General features: G+C 38.8%; 2 pseudogenes; both read left to right on the top strand.

Annotated features, from left to right (window-relative positions):
- Positions 1-7,336: 7,336 nt before the first annotated feature.
- LOC149177758 (EID1-like F-box protein 2 pseudogene) lies at positions 7,337-8,304 on the top strand (annotated as a pseudogene).
- Positions 8,305-9,268: 964 nt separating this feature from the next.
- On the top strand, positions 9,269-10,244 carry LOC149177757 (EID1-like F-box protein 1 pseudogene; annotated as a pseudogene).
- The last annotated feature ends 7,227 nt before the right edge of the window (positions 10,245-17,471 follow it).

Genomic DNA, 17,471 nt, shown 5'->3' with positions numbered 1-17,471 from the left:
GGTCGAGGCGGCAGTTGACCCGGTCTTGCGTTCAGAGGTTTCATCTTCGAATGACACAGTCACTAGAGAGAACAAGGATGACACCGTCCAAATTCTCTTCATCAACACAGACTCCGATGAACACGGGAGCAACCTACCCATTCCTTTACCGCAGGAAGGAAGTTCGTCAGAGCCGTACCCGGCCGTCTACTCGGTCCCACCTCGAAGCAACCTAGTTGTCTCCTTCGACTGGAATCAACTAGGCAGACCCCGTTTACCAGCAAGCATACCATTCCGAATTATCGTCCAAATATATAGAATGGTCATGGCTGGTACCATCATAGATGAGGGGGCTTCTGTGAGTATCCTTTCCTCTATTGCTTGGAAAGCGCTTGGTTCGCCATCGCTTTTTCCTGAGATGAGAAATCTGACAGGCTTTGATAAAGGAACCAATCGACCTTTAGGGATCCTCCCCAATGTGCCCATAACATTGAAAGGGAAGACAGTTCAAATGAACGTAATGGTCGTTCAAGGACCCTTGGATTATAACCTACTCCTTGGACGAGACTATATTTATTGCATGGGAGCCATCGTCTCCTCACTCTTTAGAGTAATGTGTTTTCCGCACGAAGGAAGAGTGGTCAAGCTCGTGGACCAGCTTTCATTTTCCGGATCACGCATTGCAAATGGTCATATACCATCCCTAAATGGTCTCTTCACGCAAGAAATGTCTCAACCCACGGTTCGTCCTCCCGATGAGCGCGAGTAATTCGGAGGGATATGACTGGAACCCAGGGGGCATGCGTCCTGGTCTGCTTCGGCAGGAAAACTTCAGGTATAGGGTAGGTTTCCGCGGGAGAATATGACTAGTCTGTACCCCGTCCGTCAGTGGAAAGGGGGTTATTCTAGAATAAGATTCTCTTGTCAAAGTTATGTGTGTGGCGCTCGTTGTCACTCACCTTTGTTTATCTTGGTAGACATCGCCGAGGAAGTGTTTCATTTGTAACGCGAATGAGACAATCTTTGGTAACCTGAAAGAGGTAGGCCTTTCCTGATAGAACAAATGTTTTGTCTACAAATTGAGGGGTAACCTTGAAATCGTATTTTATACCTGGGGGCATGCAAACCTTTTGGAATGCAAGCAAGGGGCGGCTATTTATTTTTTAAATTTTTAGGTCCTCCCTTTAAACCTGTAGGCTAACCCTTTAAACTCGTAGGACTAGTCGTTTCCTAACTCGCATAAAGAAAGGATGTGGGGCAAAAATCTAAATGTTGCCGTTTTATATGAGACATTCTTATCATATGACTAGATTATCGAGCAGTTTTAGCACATAGTTCATGCTCGTTAAAAAATAAATATAAGACTGAGCAAGTGTTTAAATCCGCGTTTAAGCTCGTTAAAAAATGAACTATCATCCGGTAAATAACCACCGTGAATGTAACATTATCAGCCATTAAAGCCTTGGTCGTGTTTGCACCGTCACCTCCACTTTTCCATTGGCCAATCATTCACCTCCATTTGATTGTTTACCCATTTTGAGGAACAACTGCGAAGAGTGATTTCACTAGCCATCCTTGTGACACTGCCGTGATTGGAAAATTCCAACCCTTACCTGGAATTAGCTGCTACCCATTTTATCACTCGTTCCTCAAAAGATGAGTCTTCTTTAAGCTCTTTTCATCTGACTCGTAAAATATGAAAAGATTGCCGAGTTTTGGCCTTCCAGCTCGTTAAAGCGACTGGAAGTGCTATCCCTCCTCTAGATTTTAATCTTTTTGGACATGAGGGATTATTGCACAAAAAGATCGAGCGCTTGTGTTGTTCGGCTCGTTAAAACTATCGAAAATTCATCCCTTCTGTATTGTTTTATACTTTTTCGGACTTAAGGGATTAGATGACGAAAAAGGAATTTCGGAGTTACCTTTACGTACCTTTTCAGACTCTCTAAAAATGAAAAGGACCGAGTTATCTTTGTCGTTAGACTCGTTAAAAAGATTAATAGTGACAAACTTGTCTTTAGACGAGAACGAGTTTCACTATCGCTAGGCTCGTTAAAACATAGCGATGGGTTTGCCCGAAGGGCAAATTATAGAACAAGCATATGTTATCCTCCTCAAGCTTGACAAAAATAAAGAGGTACTGGTCAGCAATGACTGGGGAAAAATTGGGAAAAACTCAAAGAATCTTTATTGGTAGCAAGTCGCTCTTGAACATGACACTTCCACTCCGTGCCTGAGTCGGGTTGGGTTGTTTCATTCACCGATCACATCACCATGGTCATGCCATACCATCCACATTGGGGTAAATGCTACCGATCCATCACATAAGTGTCGCCGACATGTTCAAGAGAAGTCATCCAGAGAAGTCACCCGTGTCCCATCCACTACCATACATTATACTTCATTCTTTCATGGCCGCCACCCTGAACCATATATCATCAGATCGTTTTCACCTCCATCAAAATCATTTGCTCCGTTCCGTGTCATTGATGTGGGATTCATTAAGGCCCTCCTTTGACGGATCACTTCTTGTCGACATCAGCTCATTATCCAAGAAGTTGATCTAGGAACACCCCATTCAGTACTTTGAAGCTTGCATGCCTCAATGGCAAGTTTCTCACTTCCGGTGACAGGTATACATCAATGACCTTCGACCGAAAGATTTTGCATGGTGTTCGACGCCAAGTCCTTTATTCACACCACGTGAATTGTACTGCAGTACCTTGAGGGTCATCATCCTTATCAGTGATTCCTCTCGCGCTTGTTAACAGTTTACATCATTGACTGGTAATCAAGCGATGTCTTTCCATGTTCGAATTCAAAACATTTTTCACATGGATTGACTTGTACTTCGAGTGAAGATCGGACGAGATTGAAGACCCCAGATCTAGTTTCATCCATCCGGGCTGCGATATATATTCAGGAAAAATAAAGACATTGACATGTACAGCATTACAGCACAGATAATCATCCTACCAAAAGGATGATGACTTCATCAAAATCATCAGTCTACCATCAGACGATTGTCTGTCCTGTGTACATAAAAATGAATTTATAAAGCTGAGCATGGGAATGCCCACCTCAGCTAGATCATGAAAACAGTATGAAAATAATGTATTGTATTGTATCTTATTACAGGTCTCCTCCCAGCATTGAAAGAACTTCGGATCCTCCTAATAAAGCATTTCACCCGATAAACGGCCTCATACTTTAGGGGGCAACTGTTATAGACATTTTTGTGCCTTACAGCTCTAAGCATGAAATGTCCATAATCCAAGGGATCCAAAGTCCCTAAAAGTGTTGTTCCTGCCCCTAAAGGAACAAGGTCAACCAATTACAGCTTCTCCCAGAAGTTCTCCACCAGAAACTACTCAGAAACAGTCAAATCAGGATCATTTCAGCTGCTCCACTAGCCACCTGCGTTGCATAGCACCCCATTACACTAGCTAGGTGTGTTGCAACGCACCTAAATGCACTACCAGGGTGCGCTGAGCGGGAAATGACAAATGGCAGTGTCATTCCGCGAGGTGGACAAACAATGGAAGCTTCCAAAATCTTCCCCAATGACACTTGCCTCACTGAGTTCGACCAAGGATGAGTAAGAGGCTCTCAGTCTCCAAGTGGAAGCAAGAACTGACAGAGAGAAGCCACAAGTCAAATCATAAGCTGACTCATCCTCTTTGCATACATCTATATATGGATCTCTCATCCCAGAGATCCAGAGGCTGGAATTTTGTACTTTGCAGAGAATTGCTGTTGGTTTTGAGATTGAGATTAGTGCATTGGGTGATTTATGCTTTGTTGGAGGTGAAGAAGGGATTCCTTTGCTGGGAGGTAGATGCTGGATCGGGACTCACTTGGTTGTATCTCCTCCTGGATCTTCTTGTTATATCAATAAAACTATTTGAGTTTCTCCTACATGCTTGTGTATCAATGATGTTTTGTTATATTTGCATGTTTAGCTTAAATCTGATCCTAAGCTATTTATGAATGTAAATCTATGTCTTTGTGTAGTTTTCCTCTTCTGTGATCTTGCAGGAACTTGGTGAAGCTGGGCAAGTAAGGGAGCAGGTAGCTGGAAGCTGTCAAAGAGAAGAGAGATTGGATCAAAGGACTAGCGAAAGACACAGGTTGGTTCATCCTATTCCTCTTCGTTTATAATTCATAAAGAAGAATACGAAAGTAGTTTTCCTTGTTTGTTGCTAAGGCATTGTCACACCTTAGTGGGATAGGGGCGTTCTGAGTAGATACTTTTCCCAACAACAGTGTCCCAATTTATGTGTGTGTGTGTGTTGAGAATTGATACTTCCTTTCTAAAAGTTCCTAAGTGAATTGCTTTTATTCTAACTCTAATCTAATAACATGCAATCGTATTCTAATAAACAGGAATATCTAATTCTACACTAACCCAGGATGTAATCTTTCCGTTATGCGATCTAAAATGATTTCAAATAACAATTGGTAATAAAGATCATTCAACTGTTATGAGAAAAGAATTCAATAGAGATAAACCACTTCGTATAAAAAGTTAGACGAAACAGTTGTGAAAAACATATCGCATAATAAGCTACTCATTAAGCATAAATAAATAGCTATCATCGTACAGAAGTGCCAAGTGATAACTCAAGCATTCACGCATCAATATATAAACAACTGAACATAAATATCACTTTAACACAAAGGCAAAAATAGTTAAGAGATAAAAGTACCATTTATAACTAGTTCTCCTCATGAGCTTCAAGCGATAATGATTTATCACTTCTTAATCCAACATCCACTAAGAGTACAGAAGTGCAACATCAGTAGTAGATATTAAATGCAGATATCAATAAATCATGTTCCATTCATTCATCAAAACCTCCTCGGAGGGTGCAAAAGTGCATGTTCTAAGGACAGGTTTTTGAAAAATTTCAGGACCCTTCTATAAATGCATGAGAAGGGTTTAAATACTACTAACTAAATCTAAAAATAATTTATTACAAAAATGTAGGATACGGTTTAAATGACCATCCTCATTTCAAGCAAAAATAAAGCAAAATTAATACTAACATTGAATCTAAAACTAAAACTAACAACTAACTATTTGTGTATCTGTTCCTTGAAATCGCAAGCGTTCAACATTTGTTTGAGAAGAGTCGGCTGGCCAACTTCTGACTTTAACTGTCCTGCGAAAATGGAATCGGCAAGAGCTAGTGCCATCTTCTCAGCAGAATTGATGATACATTTGAGATTCATGCACTGGCTGTGTGGTTTTACCAAATATGCCCAGTAAGAATCCCAATTCAACTTAGTTAATCTTTTGATTGATTCTACCTTTTCTTGAGCCTTTTGTCTCCAGCCTGTCTGCAGTTGCTGTGCATATATACATACCATTTTGAAGATATTTCTGACAAATACTATTGGTTTTAGGATTCAAGTTTTACTTTTTTGCCTCTAGCATTCTTTCCTACAAATTTCTAAGCTTACAGGTGACTGAGCAATTAGAGGCTTTCCTCTTCAAGAGGTTTTGCCCAAAACTGTCTTCGTTCCTTGATCCAGGCTTCCCTGGTGCAATTTTTTGCCTCTTGCGCGCTTTTTGTTAGTGGATATAAAGCTTCAATTTTTTGAAAGTAACGATTCCGTAAGTTCTTGACCCTGAGTCTTAAATTGTCTATTTTTTATGTTAGCGCTGTCCAATACCCATTTAACCATGTACATGTATGGAAGAATTTTGGGCCTCGCCACTATCCGGTGCAAGAACGAGCAAGCTAGCTCTGTAATAGATGCCTCAGAAGACCCATGTGACCCTGCAGTAGCTGTAACCTCCATCATTTTGGGATTATCTTCCTCAGGTAGACTTTACATGCCTTCCCAAGTAGTAATACCAACATCTCTATTATAGGCGGTGTCTGTATATTTCTTTGTCTTCAGAACTCGGAGATTTGACTTTCTTTCCCATAATATCCTGAATATTGCTTTGTATAGTTCTCTGTTCTTCGTTCCTATAGTTTACAAATGAGGTGAGAATAATGATAAGGAAAAGGTGACAGGAAAGCTTTAAGACTCTGTATGCGACAGATCCTTGTGAGCATCTAGACCAAGGAGAGGACAGTGACGTGGGATTATTTCAAAGAGTATTTAAAGCTTTTGGGAAATCAAAGGTAAGGAAAATGTTGATTGAAAAACATGTAGAATTGCATTCAAAAGAAATTTTCCCATATTGTCGTGCCAAGGTATGGAGCATGCTTCAAGCCAAAATGATCCCTAAAAGTGCGCACACAAGATTGTGATCTTATGAAGACCAGATTGAGTATTTTGTATGCCTTAATGGGCACTTGCTTGGCATCTGCAGGCTTTTACCACTGTCAGATTCTGAGACTGCATCAAAAGAAGATTAATGTCTGAAACAGATTCTCTCCAAACTTTTGCCTTTTTCTAATAGTTGAATTTCTCTATTGCACCTAGACATAAGCAGCAGTTAAATCTGTTCAGTTGAAGAAGGGCAGCTATGTGTCTTCATAGATGAAATCAAACAACTCAGAAGGTGTACACGTGGTAGAGTTATCATGTTAGCTCGATGGAGGACACATAATGTTGATATACAGAGAAAATTGTTTTTAATTAGAAAAATTGTCATGTTAACTCAGAAGAGGACACACACTGTTGATTTTCAGAAAGTGATTCCTAGAGGAAAAAACGAGACGCAATGTAAGTGCAAAATTGACGATGGCATATCACGTTCATGGCATGTATTGTGCAGTCGGTTTGTTATCGTTATGTGTGTGCAATCAAATTGATAAGTACTTAACCTCTATATTTCACATGACATTATGTTGATTGACATTACGCATTTAAATTTATTTAGATGGAATTGGATTAAATCCAGAGTTAAGCTGCTACGTCATGTGCACATGGGGCGATTCTCAGAATCGCCAGGTGGAGGGGCGATTCTCAAAATCGCCCTACCACCGGTGGTGGTGGTTGTGGCGGGGCGATTCTGAGAATCGCCCCTCCACCCAGCGATTCTCAGAATCGCCCCATGTGCGCATGACGTAGCAGCTTAACTCTCAATGCTTAACTCTGGATTTAATCCAATTCCATCTCAACTTTAATAACAACTAAATATAGCATAAAAAGGAAACTAAACTTTTGTATTTGAAGGAAATACAAACTGAAATCTAAGGCCATCAGTTGTATTGATTTATATACCGATTGATGTTCATGTTTCAGGTTTCTAGCTGAGCTAAATCAATTTTATGGAATAAGGGTTCATCGCTTTTCTACTCCTATGATGTCCAAATGCAAGGTTCATAAGTTCAGCGTCATGCTTTCTAGCAGACAGTCTCTTTGTAAACAGTTTGAAGATGAGCCAATGGGATGCTCATTTGGAACTATTAACCGATTGAAGGGGTGTCTAAAACTTTAGAGAGACACAGAATTGGATTATTTGGGAAGTGCAACACATCAATAGCTAAGCTGTTATCCAGAGTACTTACTTTTCACCATTGTTTATTTCACACATTTTGAGATAAGCATTACGGCTCCACTTTGGTGTCTAGATAGTTAATTGCTAGCAAGGACATATCCTAAACAATGACGGTAAAGAGATTTCATTGCATACACTCAGGCTCTTGTATTTGCAGTGCCAATGGTCACCTTAGCGAAACAGTGTTGCTGCTTGTATTTAAATCTCTTAATTGGAACCCTAGGGTCCTTTGTTCTATAGCTTGTGTTTGCAAATGGTTTGAAGACATAGCCAAACGGGTTCTCTGGAAGGAGTTTTGTAGGTCCCAGGCACCAAAAATGGTAGCTGATCTCCTTGATGGAGGTAGTCATGGCACCATTGATGGGAATTGGAGTGCTCTCGGAAAGCTTATGATCTATTGTTCAGGATGCTCTGATAGTAGCAATGTTTTCCAGTTGAAGCCTATAATAGGACACTTTGTATATAGAACAAGATTTTCACGGACATCTTGCAGGTGTTTTCTTGTACCACAGTGTAGAAGCAATACTCTGTATGCGACAGATCCTTGTGAGCATCTACACCAAGGAGAGGACAGTGACGTGGGATTATTTCAAGGAGTATTTAAAGCTTTTAGGAAATCAAAGGTAAGGAAAATGCTGATTGAAAAACATGTAGAATTGCATCCAAAAGAAATTTGCCCATATTGTCGTGCCAAGGTATGGAGCATGCTTCAAGCCAAAATGATCCCTAAAAGTGCGCACACAAGATTGTGATCTTATGAAGACCAGATTGAGTATTTTGTATGCCTTAATTGGCACTTGCTTGGCATCTGCACACTTTTACCACTGTTAGATTTTGACACTGCATCAAAAGAAGATTAATGTCTGAAACAAATTCTCTCCAAACTTTTGCCTTTTGCTGGTAGTTGAATTTCTCTATTGCACCTAGACTTAAGTGGCAGTTAAATTTGTTCAGTTGAAAAAGGGTAGCTACGTGTCTGCATAGATGAAATCAAACAACTCAGAAGGTGTACACGTGGTAGAGTTATCATGTTAGCTCGATGGAGGACACATAATGTCGATATATAGAGAAAATCATTTTTAAATAGAAAAAATTGTCATGTTAACTCAGAGGAGGACACACACTGTCGATTTTCAGAAAGTGATTCCCAGAGAAAAAAAGAGACGCAATGTAAGTGCAAAATTGACGATGGCATATCACGTTCGTGGTATGTATTGTGTAGTCAGTTTGTTATCGTTATGCATGTGCAATCAAATTGATAAGTACTTAACCTCTTTATTTCACATGACATTATGTTGATTCACATTACGCATTTAAATTTATTGAGATGGAATTGGATTAAATCCAGAGTTAAGCTACTATGTCATGCGCAGATAGGGCGATTCTGAGAATCATCGGGTCGAGGGGCGATTCCCACCACCGCCCCGCCACCGCCACTGGTGGCGGGGCGATTCTGAGAATCACCCCTCCACCCGGCAATGCTCAGAATCGCCCTATCTGCGCATGATGTAGCAGCTTAACTCTCAATGCTTAACTTTGGATTTAATCCAATTCCATCTCAACTTTAATAACAACTAAATATAGCATAAAAAGGAAACTAAACTTTTGTATTTGAAGGAAATACAAACTGAAATATAAGGCCATCAGTTGTATTGATTTATATACCGATTGATGTTCATGTTTCAGGTTTCTAGCTGAGCTAAATCATTTGTATGGAATAAGGGTTCATCGCTTTTCTACTCCTATGATGTCCAAATGCAAGGTTCATAAGTTGAGCGTCATGCTTTCTAGCAGACAGTCTCTTTGTAAACAGTTTGAAGATGAGCCAGTGGGATGCTCGTTTGGAACTATTAACCGATTGAAGGGGTGTCTAAAACTTTAGAGAGACAGAATTGGATTATTTGGGAAGTGCAACACATCAATAGCTAAGCTGTTATCCAGAGTACTTACTTTTCACCATTGTTTATTTCACACATTTTGAGATAAGCATTACGGCTCCACTTTGGTGTCTAGATAGTTAATTGCTAGCAAGGACATATCCTAAACAATGACGGTAAAGAGATTTCATTGCATACACTCAGGCTCTTGTATTTGCAGTACCAATGGCCACCTTAGCGAAATAGTGTTGTTGCTTGTATTTAAATATTTTAATTGGAACCCTAGGGTCCTTTGTTCTATAGCTTGTGTTTGCAAATGGTTTGAAGACATAGCCAAACGGGTTCTCTGGAAGGAGTTTTGTAAGTCCCAAGCACCAAAAATGGTAGCTGATCTCCTTGATGGAGGTAGTCATGGCACCATTGATGGGAATTGGAGTGCTCTCAGAAAGCTTATGATCTATTGTTCAGGATGCTCTGATAGTAGCAATGTTTTCCAGTTGAAGCCTATAACAGGACACTTTGTATATAGAACAAGATTTTCACGGACATCTGGCAAGAGTTTTCTTGTACCACAGTGCAGAAGCAATACTCTGTATGCGACAGATCCTTGTGAGCATCTAGACCAAGGAGAGGATGGTGACATGGGATTATTTCAAGGAGTATTTAAAGCTTTTGGGAAATCAAAGGTAAGGAAAACGCTGATTGAAAAACATGTATAATTGCATCCAAAAGAAATTTGCCCATATTGTCGTGCCAAGGTATGGAGCATGTTTCAAGCCAAAATGATCCCTAAAAGTGCGCACACAAGATTGTGATCTTATGAAGATCAGATTGAATATTTTGTATGCCTTAATGGGCACTTGCTTGGCATCTGCACACTTTTACCACTCTCAGATTCTGAGACTGCATTAAAAGAAGATTAATGTCTGAAACAGATTCTCTCCAAACTTTTGCCTTTTGCTGGTAGTTGAATTTCTCTATTGCACCTAGACATAAGCGGCAGTTAAATCTGTTCAGTTGAAGAAGGGCAGCTACGTGTCTGCATAGATGAAATCAAACGACTCAGAAGGTGTACACGTGGTAGAGTTATCATGTTAGCTCGATGGAGGACACATAATGTCGATATACAGAGAAAATCATTTTTAAATAGAAAAAATTGTCATGTTAACTCAGAAGAGGACACACACTGTCGATTTTCAGAAAGTGATTCCTAGAGAAAAAAAAGAGACGCAATGTAAGTGCAAAATTGACGATGGCATATCACGTTCGTGGCATGTATTGTGCAGTCGGTTTGTTATCGTTATGCGTGTGCAATCAAATTGATAAGTACTTAACCTCTATATTTCACATGACATTATGTTGATTCACATTACGCATTTAAATTTATTGAGATGGAATTGGATTAAATCCAGAGTTAAGCTGCTACGTCATGCGCACATGGGGCAATTTTGAGAATCACCAGGTGGAGAATCGCCCCATGTGCACATGACGTAGCAGCTTAACTCTCAATGCTTAACTCTAGATTTAATCCAATTCCATCTCAACTTTAATAACAACTAAACATCTAAGTTAATATTTTTTGTATTTATCTTTCTGGATACTAAACTCTGGATTTAACCCAATTCCATCTCAATTGTTGTGTTACCTTAAAAATTGAAAATTGGCTCTATAACTTACATGCATGAGTACACTAATCTGTAGTGTTCTCACGAATCAAAAAATCATTTTTCATTTACACAATACAAGTAAAGGATTTGAGGGCAATGAGAATGCTATTGACATATGAACTCTTCACAGATATTTATATGAATGCTTCCTCACTTGAACCGTCACCGCATGGTGTGCCATGACGGAAATTGTGCATCGCTTGGACCGGAGAACACAAATTGAGCATAGAGCCAGCAATGGCTACAGCCAAGGCTGCAGTGAAGTTGGGATCTGCCTTTATAGATGATGCAGAATCCATGATTGATGAGTGAACTGATTGATTCTTATCCAATTCCTGACTGATATCATTAGGCGTTGTAGGCAAGTGTTGGAAGCTGCCTGTGCCTAACTGTGTATGCTGCACCTGTAGTTCCGGATTGAACCGGTTATCTGTGAGGTCGAGAGTGATTGTGGGGAATGGGCTTGAAGTCGATATTCTGGCAGTGCAGGGTATAAATTGGTTTCCTGTTACGAAATTTTCTGTATTCATCTCCTTACCAATGAGGTGGTTGGACAAACCAGGGTGCATAGCAGCGATAGCCAGAGGACTCAGAGAATGAGTGTGTTCGTCTTCGTAGGTTGTTATTATAATTGTGGGGTCTTGGGCGCATCTCTGAACCTGCGTATAATCCGCCATCATTTTAACATATTTATATTAGCAGGCAGGCTTGCTGCATGTATTTCATAGCCAATGAAAGTATTCAGAGCAGATTTCTTTGTGAAAAAGGACGAGATCAAACCTGTTTTTTAACTGGGCAGCTGGGCGCCATAGCACATCTGTAATAAGATCTCGGACATGGATTATTTCTTGTCGACTTTTCAGAGCAAAAGTTGCTACGTCATGCACACATGGGGCGATTCTGAGAATCGCCGGGTGGAGGGGCGATTCTAAGAATCGCTCACCGGGTGGAGGGGCGCACATGGGGCAATTCTAAGAATCGCTGGGTGGAGGGGCGATTCTGAGAATCGCTCACCGGGTGGAGGGGCGATTCTGAGAATCGCCCCTCCACCCGACGATTCTCAGAATCACCCCATATGCTATGAATTGCCCCAAACATTGCTTATTGGGCATCTAATACGATATTAAGCGGAGAAATCCCAGAACAGGAGTTCCTCTTCGTGAGGTCAAATTTGCAGCAATGCTTGAAAATAAGATATTTATTAGGGTTTGATGCAAATAGAAATGTAGCACAAGAAAAAAATAGGGTTTGATTTAAGCATTATTTTCACAACCCGAAGATCACTTACCTGATTGCTGAATCCAACTCTGACGCCGAGAAGAATGCGGTTGACTATAAGCATGGCAAGATTCATAGCTCCAGCATTCAAGATCGCTCTTAGGAGGAAACAGAGGCCTCTGACAATTATGCTTACTCTTTTCCCCTTGCTTTGCATTTCTTGCGAGGCCCCGAATGTGGCAACCAGGCCAGCAAGATAAAGAGATGAAGTGAACAGAGTGAGCAGTTGGTTGTCGTATTTGCACTATCAACCACCAACACTGCATATAAACATGACAAGTATCGAAAGGATTGGAGAGTTCCGTTGCCTCCACGACGCCCCAAACACGTTCTTCTTTGCAATGTAAAAGAAAATTGGGGAAGTTAAAGGCACCAGCAAAGATGTCATGCCGAATGGATATATAACACTGCTTTTCTGACCATAATTCGAAACGAAAATTGTCATTCTTTCAAACAATATAACGATGAGACTATTAGCGTTATATTCAAATGCATTACCGTTGTACCACCTGAATGCCTTGCAGACTTTGATACAATTGAAAGATTATTTAAATATGATGCTAGGGATCAGATGGGTGAACGAGCTCAGATGGCTTTGTTTGTTGGTAGAATAGCAATAAATGACCATGTAAGGACCATTTTAGGACTGAATCGGGGTGAAAGAAATTCCTAGGATGTGAGAAAAATTAACATAACGATTGTATTCTCCGTTTGAGGATGTCTGAGAAAAATATCCATAGTCTTTGGAAATTTTAGCATCACGACATGTGCAATTGATACTAACCATCATTTTTCCTATTTCTTCAGGCCTCCAAATCCACGGAGAGAATAAACAACGTCGATGATTGTGTTTCCTGTTCGGTTGTTGGAATCGAATGTGGAAATGAGCGCCAACACCCTCATGCGATGAATGAAAAATGGTGCGATGTATTAGAAATGTTACAATAGAGAAATGCGCAGAGTGTAAGCAATAAAATAATATCAATGTCGTCCATATATCATCACTGCCACTTTATATAACGTTGATATGTTGAATGAATATAAATGTTGTTTCCACAATTGTATTGTCCATAGTATGTTTTGATTCTCGCACAAATTCAAAAGCGTTCTTGAAAGTTGTTTCCACAGACGACCCTATCAATGCATTGTAATATATATACCACCGTACGATATATATCAAAGTTATAATGTCAACAAAACAACTCCAAAAACGTGAAGTTGCACTAAATATGAGAATATATAATGTATACCATAGTTACCAAATACGTCCGAATCAGGGAAAAAATTCAGAAATTCACCAATTCGATTCGGAGAACGAATTATTCGAGGAAATTCGAGTTGGTTCATTTGCGGTTTTGTTCATTTGAGCCTTCTCAAAGAAAGCAATACTTCATTCTAAGGAGAACTGGCTTCCGAAACGTTAGTGATTTTTAAGGATTCACGAGTTAGTGTTAGTTTTTAGATGTTAGGATGGCTTTGCTTAAGATTCTTGGACATATACATATAATGTTAAGGTCTAAAGTTTGAATACATAACTGTGTTTATTTAAAAAAAAAGGAAATGGAAAAAAATGTGTAAATTGGAAAAGTTTTTCTTTTCAATTTCAATCTGTTTTGTAGTGTTGGAAAAATAAGAAAAAAAAACTTAAACCTGGTTACTATTTATTTTCTAAATATATTTATATTTTGAAAGATTTTAAATAAATAAGTTTAGAATAGTGATTTTCTAAATATGTATTTATCTATTAGACTTTTTGGATTTAAGTTCTTATTGGGAAGAGGAAGTATGGGTATTTTATTTTTAATTGTATCTTAAAAATGGTTAGATGATCTAGAATTATTCAAAATGATTTAAAATCTAAGATGAATTAGAAATAAATAGTCGAAATTTCTTATTATCACAAAAAATAAAGTATATATATTCAAATTTTTATGATGTATACTATCGATTTTTTTCTGAATTACAAAATTTATATTCGAATTTTTATAGTATCGAATCCGAATTCGAATTCGAACTTGGTAACTATGATTTGCAGTAGTCTGTTTCATGCAGGTGATGATGCTTTCGTCGGTAGAAATGTGGAAAAAACTTCTCGAGGAAATCGTCCATGGATGTTACACCGCCTGTTACACATTCAAAAACCCCCAATTAGTTTTCAAAATGTCGGCAATTTTCTAGATTTTTAAGCTCCACCTACAGCCTAAAGCTACTTCTGCACACATAAATCACAGTGAAATGTTTGTAGAGACAGTGAGATCTTTTGGAGTGAAGTAATTGTGCAAATAACGAGTCATTAAACATGAAATTGCCGGATTGAAATGTTCAAATTTTGAATCATTTCGCCTGAATTAAAATATTTGTGTTTGTCTCATCATAATCCAACAATTGTTGAAAGCAATTGTATGTACATTTAATACAGAATGGGTACATTTAATACAGAATGGGGAATTCTAAGAATAGCAGAGTTCCCTTTCAGAGAAAAAGCTACTACGTCATGCGCACATGGGCGATTCTGAGAATCGTCGGGTGGCGGGGCGATTATGAGAATTGCCCCGCCACCCGACGATTCTAAGAATCACCCCATCTACTATGAATCACCCCAAACAATGCTTATTGGGCATCCAATATGATATTAAGCGGAGAAATCCCAGAACAGGAGTTCCTCTTCCTCCTCAGAGACTAATACCTGTATATCGAACTGTGCATATAGATCAAAATCTATATTCATAAGCGAACTTGTAATTAATAGCTGTTTGTCGCTAAGAGTGTTTGTGCTGGTCGGTAGATAAAAATTTATATCCATAAGTGGGCTGCTAGAGCCCACAATAAGCTGACCTTCCTTCTCGCTCATTTTCAAGGCAGCTGAGCCATGTGGCTGCCTCTCAACATATTTATGTCGACATTAGCTCATCAGACAATATGGAGCCACCAAATTGTCCCGTTCGATGAAAATTTGCAGCAATGCATGAATCTAATCGTGAGGTAAACGCTCTAATTGTGGGAAAAATCTAATCACAAGACAAATTTGATTTTAAATTGGAGGAAGAGGCATCTCAAGTTCAATGCGGCCTCCTTTACCATGGTATGGCGGGTGTGGGTTTGATAATTGATGGTATGGACCAGAGGAACACACTTTTACCACATTTTCTTTGCACACCCAAAAATTTACAGGAGGAAAATTTTATTCAGTTTCACTTGGTCGGTTGTATGGTCTTCAATGGGAAAATGTTGCCAAGGGTGTACTTCATAGCTTCAAATATTCATAGTGATGCAAATCTAATCATAACCATAATTCATGATGTGATTTCTCATTGGTTTGGTAATCTTCCTCAAGTTTTGTATCTACAATTGGGTCACAACACTTGCCGTGAAAACAAAAATCAGGTTGTTTTTGGATATCTAAACATGCTTGTTGAATTGAAAATTTGTCAAAAGGTGAAGGTTTGTTTCCTTCTTGTTGGGCACACTCATGACCATATTGATCAGATGTTTAGTTGTTTTTCAGTCACATTGAGGAGGAAGGAAGTTGGGAGCTTGCCATCACTAATTGAATGTATTAAGAAATCATACATGCCAAAGCCTACTTTTGATGCGTTGGAAGAAACTGTTGACATGCGAAGGTTTATTCTGGGATCATATGGTGAGGGGAAATGCATTGAACAACTTAATGACATTAGCTTCCAACATCAATTTCGTATCAAAAAAATTGATGGGAAAATATTAATATGGGGCAAGAAGTATTCAACCAGTGCAGAATGGGCACCGTCATCAATTTTGCAATTTTTGAAGTTCATTCCAGATCATCATGTCATGGTTTTTTAATTTTATAGTTGAAAAAATTTCAATTTCTTTTGTATATAGCATGTTATGGTTGAGAACATGTTGAATTTATACTTAGGAAAGAAAAATGATATTCTACCAAAGACATTAATGTGTTTTTTTCCTCATAACAACTTTGTTTAGCACATAAAAATTTGGTTTTACTAGCATTTTTTAAAAAGTTTGAAAATTGACCCTAAAAAAAAAATCATCGTTCCAGTATCATCACTTTTTCGTTTTGAAGCTATATTTTGCACAAAAATTTCGTAGTCACTTCCATTTTTAAAACATGTTCAAAATTGACCCCTAAAAGAATAAAATCATCATTCCAGTATACACACTTTTCGTTTTTAGCACTGTTTTTGATGTTTTTTTGGGGTTTTTTGGCTAGAGTTTCCGTTTTGAGTTTATAGTTCCCATTTCAAAATTTACATTGTTGTTTTTATTTGGGTCTGAGTTTAACTAAATTGGAGGCTTAATATTTCAAAAATATGATGGATTTAATTGAGAAGTGGGAGGCTCATGAAAGATAAAGGATTATCAATTTGGTGAACTCAGTAGTAGGAAGTTCCTCCCCGAGTAGTGGGAATCCAACGGATGCCTCAGCCCCTCGAGGATTATCAATTTGGTGAACTCAGTGGCAAGAAGTTCCTCCCTAGGTAGTGGGAATATAACAAATGCCTCAGCCCCCTGAGTCTCCTCAGTATCCATAATCCTATGGTCTAGGGCTAACACCCCCCCTAAAGAGTGAAGCCGATTGTTTGAATTCACTCATATTTATAAAATTTCTTGAATTTTCCAGAATTTCCAATTAACTAATTCTGTTGCATTCTAGTTTCCTCAATTGAAAACAGAGTCTACACCCAAGGGGAAACATCCTTTGGAATATATTTTCAAGGATTTCATTGGAAAATTATATACAAACTAGAAGTTTTAAATCAAATAACCATAGAATGCAAACCTAGAAAATCAATAGTGATCCTGCCGTTGCAAAACTTTCGAGTAGGATGGCCTCCAAAGAAATCTATTTCGTAAGGAAAGAAGTTGGCTTTGGCAATGCTTGCTATATAGATGTTGTTGCCATTATCGATAAGAGAATCGCCAAATATACACATGGTTGTAACTTCAGTCGCGACCTCCCCAGAAATTAATCCAACACAATTATATGTAACAACAAAAGCTAAACAGGGGAGCCATGAAGCTGCCTTGGAATTTAAACACCTGATTCTCATCACTGCAAAGCCTCAAATATGTCTCATATACTCAAAACGAGCATACAATAGCACAAATAAATTAGATGAAATAGGTTGCCAAGACTCCCAGCTGAAAAAATCCATGATCATGCTCCTACTTTTAAATTCAGTTGCAAATCCTAAGCACAATCAA

Source organism: Pinus tabuliformis, chromosome 4_1 (assembly GCF_031772625.1).
Source record: "Pinus tabuliformis cultivar Carrire ecotype Pingquan chromosome 4_1, CPIR1, whole genome shotgun sequence".
Classification (NCBI taxonomy): domain Eukaryota; kingdom Viridiplantae; phylum Streptophyta; class Pinopsida; order Pinales; family Pinaceae; genus Pinus; species Pinus tabuliformis.
The sequence above is the reverse complement of the archived record's forward strand: the minus strand, read 5'-3'. Positions and strand labels throughout refer to the sequence as shown.